We start from the raw sequence: 7,382 nt of genomic DNA, 5'->3' as shown, positions 1-7,382 counted from the left end.
TTTCTCAGGTTTTCGCGAGTGTTTGTATGTAGGTCTTTGGTTATTCAGGTCTTCTCCCACGTAAAATTGGAAGTGTCTTGGTGACGTTTCGACGAAGTCTCATTCGTCATCTTCAGGCTGGTGTTCTCGGCTTCGTGCTTCCAGGAGCAATGTGAGATCGCAGCTGTCTCTTCCTTTTAACTGCTAGTGGGGGTGTGAGCTGATTGGGTGGGAACTTGGCTGTGTTCTGATTGGATGGGGGGTTGGTTGTGCTCTGATTGGCTGGGGGTGTGTTCTGTTTGGGTGGGGGCTTGGTTGTGCTCAGCTTAGTCTGAGTTGCAGGGGGATTTGAGCTGGTGAGCTGTGTTGTTGTTGTTTGGCTTCGTGTTTGTGGCCGTGCGAGCTCTTCATGGTGGGTGTCAGTCTGCTTCATGTATGGATTGGAGGGGTTTAAAGTGTCTAATGATGCAGCTGTGGTCTGGCTTCTGGTACATACATCGGACAAACCAACAGACGAATAAGTGCACGCATAGAAGAACACAAGAACTCAGTCAGAAAAGAGGAACCAACTTCTTCCCTGGTCCAACACTTTAAAGCCACAGGACATGATATTGACTTTAAAAAGACCAGAACTATCGCCAAAACTGAACACTTTAACAACAGAATAATCAGAGAAGCCATCGAGATAGAAAAACGCCCACACAGCATGAACAAACGAGACGATACCTCCCGCCTACCAGCCATTTGGAAACCCGCCCTTATTGACAAACGAGTCCCTAACACGACGAATGACACCAGACCCACACTCACGAGAGCCACACAGGATGTCACCACCACACATCCACGCAGAAAGCAGACTCAAACCCACACTGATAATGAGCCACGACCAAGGACCAGAAGCCAGACCGCAGCTGCATCATTAGCCACTTTAAACCCCTCCAATCCATACATGAAGCAGACTGACACCCACCATGAAGAGCTCGCACGGCCACAAACACGAAGCCAAACAACAACAACGCAGCTCACCAGCTCAAATCCCCCTGCAACTCAGACTAAGCTGAGCACAACCAAGCCCCCACCCAAACAGAACACACCCCCAGCCAATCAGAGCACAACCAACCCCCCATCCAATCAGAGCACAGCCAAGCCCCTAACCAATCAGAACACACCTCCACCCAATCAGAACACAGCCAAGTTCCCACCCAATCAGCTCACACCCCCACTAGCAGTTAAAAGGAAGAGACAGCTGCGATCTCACATTGCTCCTGGAAGCACGAAGCCGAGAACACCAGCCTGAAGATGACGAATGAGACTTCGTCAAAACGTCGCCAAGACACTTCCAATTTTACATGGGAGAAGACCCGAATAACCAAAGACCTACATACATACATACATACATACATACATACATACATACATACATATATGTGTGTGTGTGTGTGTGTGTGTGTGTGTGTGTGTGTGTCAGAACATAGCCATTCAGTTCTTCCTTGGATACCTTGAACATACTAACACAGCTTCCCCTGCATATTTCATGTGTCGGGGTTCCAAGTAACACCCGCAGCGCAAGAAGACTCTGAGGCTTATTAGAGATGTCATATTGGCACATCTGGGAAAACCCGAATCTGAAAGCTTCCAGGTTTTTCCCACCCAAAGGAAAGTTCAAGTTCCTGCCCAGCACCCAGATGTCCATCACATGGCCTAATCAAACCACCGTCTGAACTGGAGATACCTCCCAGTTCCAACCCTCCAGGTGCAGGGCAAGATGTCCTTGACTCCCTGAGAAAGGAATGTTATTTTGACTATATATCACCCATGCTCCATACAATCCCCTCTCCCAATTTCCCACAGTAATAAATGTGGCAGGCCTGTAGGCCCAATACAAAAGATGGCTTCCAGGCCTGACATCATGTTTCATAAGGGCCAATCAAGCTGACAATTAAAGCACATCTAATCCAACAATATATCTGGGTTGGCCAGTTAGATGCCTATAACAAGATAGGTTCTCCAGCAGCCAGCATTGAGAAGCATCTTTAATTTCATTTTAGGGCAAGGGTTCTCCTAAATAGCTAATACTGATCCCCAAGAAGTCTATATTACTACTATTATTCATAATACTATTAGTTAAAATAAATTGTTCATACAATAAAAATATTGGGGGTCGATGAACAATCTGAAACTTCATGACAGAGTTGATTGGCTGCAGAATTTGGGTAACCTTAAGGGTCCTGTTAGTATTCCATCTGGGGTTTTTTTTTTCGTTTAAAGACCAATATAGTGTAATTTTTTTCCTTTAAAGACCAGTGTAGTGTTATTCCACAAGAGTGGTGAACATGTACTATAAAAAGTCTGCCTAAACCTTGACTTGCATTTTAGATCAGGCATCCCAAAGACAGCGGCCTGCAGAAACCAGGCTTCAAGTCATCCAAGTAGCACACTCATGTTGGCCATGGAAAGCAATCTCAGTAACAGAGGAAAGGGGGCGGGGAGTTGCTGCAGCCCCAAGTAACCAAAAAGACCTGGGCAGATTCCAACCTTTGAGGATATCATCACCACAGTGGCTCCCAGTGTCAGAAACCATGCATTCAGTATGGCTTGTGCCAGCAGAGAATTGGAAATACTATTTTAACACTAGATCAACTAAATAAAAAGTTCAGGATCACCAGCTATGGGTTGGGAATGAAAAGGCTTCCGTAAGAAGAGTTGTCCTTAATAGTTTGTGTGGCATCCTTAGGCGCATATTACAGGGATAGGTGAATGACCCTGATAAACAGCTAAACCAGCCAAACTGCATCCTTTTTCTTAAAACAAGCCAAATCATACCATGCTGGTGTTGTATTTCCAAAGCAACTGAAATTATACTAGAGTTCCACATTTAAAGATGCTCACAAAATATTTCCGTTGGTCAAATGTTGATTTTATGTTTCTGCAACTGACAGAATGGGGGAAAAAAATCAAATAGCACACTTTATATATTTTGCAAATATGGGCAAAACATTATAATCCTTTTGTTGCTTTGCTTTTATTTCAAGTAACAGAGCAAGTATATTCTAGAGAATTAAGTTTTATTTGCAGATAAAATTGGTGCATTTCAGAACAATCAATAGAAAAGATTATTCCCATCTAAGACGGAAGATATTTAAAGACTTTACTGTGTTTGCATTATGTTGCTCTTTTATTAGCACACTTTTCTTATTTCAATTGCCTGTTTCCACACACACACATACACATGCGCGTACACACACACAGCCACCAAAAAGCTCAGAATGGAAGTTCCGTATGCCCAATCAAAAGCATTGTCAAGTACAACTTACAAACTTCTTTTCAAACTGAGATTCTAGTTTCAATGTCTTTCAGTGAAGCCACCCATAATCAAGGCTGTGTTTCTGTTTGAGCAACAAGCTTTCTCCTTTTTGTTCCTCCTCACTCCAGATGGACCCCAGGAGAAAAGCATCTTGTAGAGCATAAGGAACGCAGGTGGAGGTAAATGAATTCATCTAATACAGTGTTTCTTGGCATCAACAACTATAAGATCTGTGGTCCCAGAATTCCCCAGCCATCCCAGCAGGAATCCTGGGTGTTGAAATCTACATATCTTAAAGCTGTAAAGGTTGAGAAACACTGATCTAATCCATGCTGCCCTGTTTGCTGATAGGTTCAGATGGATACACCCTATTGTTTTTACAATTATCTCCCAGAAGTTATCTTTTCATTACCTATCAGAATTATGGTTTACTACTTACATGTAAACTAAAATTATTTCTGACTGTAGTCCTCTGTTTTCATATTGGGGAATCAGTTTTTTTTTTTTAAAAAAAAAAACACCTCAAAGGGACGTGCTTCTTAGAAGACTTGTATCAGACAACCTATCAGTTACTTAAGTAGGAATAACATATTTCACAATTAAACATGAATGGACTGTTGGAATTACTCTAATTTAATTCAAGTTCTATACTACCAGTAAAGGTAGATATTTTACATAACCTTCAAGAGAAATATCTGCAGCAGGTGAAATGAGAAATGAGAAGGGTACTTTAAAAAGGGGACTTTCTTGTATCAAATGAGTTTGGATAAGAGGTAAAATGCAAAGCATTTTGAAGGCAAAAAAGTCATGATATGTCACATGACATCAACGTGACACAGAGAATTTGATACCCGTGTGCTAGGTAAACAGGACTTTACAGATTACAGATTAACAGAGTTGGAAGGGACCTTATAAATCATCTAATCCAATCCTCCCCCACCAAGCAGGAGACCCTACACCATTACTGACAACAGCAGCCCAATCTCTTCTTGAAAGCTTCCAGTGATGAAGCTCTCACAACCTCTGAAGGCAAGTTGTTCCATTGGTTGATTTTTCTCACGGTCAGAAAATTTCTCCTTGTTTTTAGGTTGAATCTCTTCTTGATCAGTTTCCATCCATTATTTCTTGTCTGGCCTTCAGGTGCCTTGGAAAATAGCTTGACGCCTTCCTCTCTGTGGCAGCCCCTCAAATATTGGAATACTGCTATCATGTCTCCCCTGGTCCTTCTCTTCACTAGGCTAGAGCTGGGGTAAGTAATGAGACTTCACCCTGTCACATGGCACATGGCACCCTGTTGCATGCAACCTGTTGTGTCGTTCTCAAACCCAGGCTGTCATATTACAAGCTGACAAGGTCAGCATTTTTAAATCAACTCTAGTCACTTCTTGGTTTAAGATTTTTCCTGTATATAACCACTGAATTGAGAGTTAAATTCAGCTCTTTCAGTTAGGACACAGCTAGATAGCCAGAATAAAATGTAGTCTACCAGTCCTGGAGCAGTCAGAAAAGGATGCTGGTTATAGAATATGCTGCCATGTTGGACTAGCTGCAAGCTGCTTCAGTACTGCTTCGGTTATAAAGCATGAAGCATGTCATTTAAAAATGATTATCATGCTGCCATTAGGGAAAGTTGATGATCAGCCCACAGACAGTTCCACAATAGGCATGAATGAATTTCAGGTCTTCCAACTTTGATTCAGCTTGTTTCATTCCACCATCCATTTTCACAATAAGAAAGAAAAACATGAAAATGTGCCTGCATTTTGGAATTTTCCAAGCGTGACTATTCCTGTGCATGCTTTGCCTTATACACCCATTTTCTGCAAGCAATTTTAACTAACACAGCAGATTTTTGTGTCTTATTTTCATCAACATATACTTTTCAATGATTTTCTGGTATTGTACAACATTTTATTTTGTACAGATATTTAATGGGAATACAGCACTTCAGTTCAAAGAATACAAACTTCAAAGAAAACTGAGTTTTGTGGTTCTTGAAGAAAATTACTATTCCAACTGAAATCTAAATTTTCTCTCTCATCACTTGTCCTAAACAATTTTGATTCCAGTCTGCTTTTTTGTTGAACAGAGTAGGCTAACATTTTAATTATTAGTTATTGCTTTTATTCCACATAGTAGAATATCATAAAAAATAGCAAAGTCCAAACTCTCAACTAAGCTATTTATCTATTAAGATAGTTTCTATGATTTATTGAATTTATATATGTATTTTAAACTCATTTTACAGTATTTGTACATGGGGGGAGAATTATATATCAAAGGGGAGTTTCGATTTGTCTTCAAATGAATGAGAATATATCAAATGGGCAATCCACAGTCCACATTCTACATCCCTACTGGACAGAGCTGGCAGAGAAATCATTGTGATCTAAGGGCAGGGACTGGGCAGATTTTAAAACAGGATGATGAAAGAGAGCTAAAATGGATATTGTTTTGATGACGTCCAGCTATTTAACTTGTTTTCCGCTAATTAATTACAAATGAGGAAATGAATCTTCTGGGATGAAGTGCAAAAAGGTTAGATACTTATATTTTTTGTCCTCAGCATCTGAGAGTACATCTTCAAAGACAAATGGAAATATAATCCCTCAGTGAGACACTACCTTGAAGTGGTTGCAGGTTTTGCGTGCTCTGAGGAGAATGAAAGCTATGACAGAGGTTCAACAATATGTACACGTCTCTTAGAGAAGCCAGACAAAATGTGTCTCCCCCATAAACAATATGGTAGACGTAATGTACAGAAGCCTTTACTGGATCAGTCATCAATAAAGACTGTGCTAGGTCAATAAAGACTGTGCTGGGGGTTGGAATTCCTGAACATCTGGTGACAACTGGTGTATAGGACTCAGGACTGTTGCCTGAGCAACCAGGGCCAGTAGCTGCAAGACTGTTGGGAAAAAAAGGTGTTTATTCATTGCAAATATATGAGGACTGAAAACAAAGGTATAATGATTAGGTGTTGTAAATGAAGTTCAATAAAAAGAGGATATCGGAAAACAATTCGCTGGTTCTAGAAAGAACAACATCTAGAATCAGAAATAGCAGAACAGGGGCTAAGCAGATCAACACCAATTTATAATATGAAATAAAGAATTTACAGTAGCAGAATTGGATGAACTGTGAAGATTTACCCAGGGTAAAGAATCTGAAACCTTGCCAGAAGAAGTTCAGTTTGTAGAAGCAAACCAGAGAGATTGGGCAGTAGAGCATAGTTATTGAATTGTTTTCATTCTCAGACTGACATTCCCTGTCCTCACACTTCTCTTCAGAAAGAACAAAGCCCTCTAAGAATTGAAACAAATAAAAACTGAGCATCTAGAACAGTACAAAACAACAGCAAAAGGTTGCTTGCACTGAATCTGATTACAAAAAAACACAACTAGCACAAAAAGTAAAAGACACCAAAACTATAATATCAAATATAAGCAACTGTTCACTGCAAGAAGCAAACCATTAAAATACAGTACAACATGGCTGCAGTTATAACTGAGTACCTTGTATGTAAAAGAAGAAGAAAAAAGCCAAATGGAGCACCACCAAAATGAAAGACCAAGTTGGAAAATAAGGTCAGCAAAGCAAAGCAAAGCAAAGAATATCTGATCAAGAAGCACCACCTAGAAATATGGAAAATCAAGGAAGGACTGGAAATAATAAAGCAGCAGATTAAAGCTACAAGCCAAGAAATCAGCAGGTAAAGAAGTTTGAATTGCACACTAGAAGCTTTGACTAGACAGGCAGAACAGAAAAATAGTGACAATGAATCATGTCCTTTATCCATGCAGCAATGTTGATAGACTCTATTTAACAAGGAGCATAGATGAGCATGGAATGCTTCAAGTACCCCAGACAATTGAGGAAGAAAAAAGAGCATTGGAAGAATACCTGAAGGACAGCTAAGAAGATGCACTAAAACTAGTATACCATGAAGGCCTATTGAATATCGAAGAGACTAAACTGGGCTGCAAGAAAGACTAAATGAAGAATAGAAAAGAGACATGGCAAGGCAAAGCAAAGCAAAACATGGCCAGTACACACACACACATACACACACACACATTTGCAGGTAAAGTAGATCAGG

The sequence above is a fragment of the Pituophis catenifer genome, unplaced genomic scaffold, assembly GCF_029215685.1.
Source record: "Pituophis catenifer annectens isolate HBS135680 unplaced genomic scaffold, rPitCat1.0.hap2 SCAF_1, whole genome shotgun sequence".
In the NCBI taxonomy this organism is placed as follows: domain Eukaryota; kingdom Metazoa; phylum Chordata; class Lepidosauria; order Squamata; family Colubridae; genus Pituophis; species Pituophis catenifer.
The sequence above is the reverse complement of the archived record's forward strand: the minus strand, read 5'-3'. Positions refer to the sequence as shown.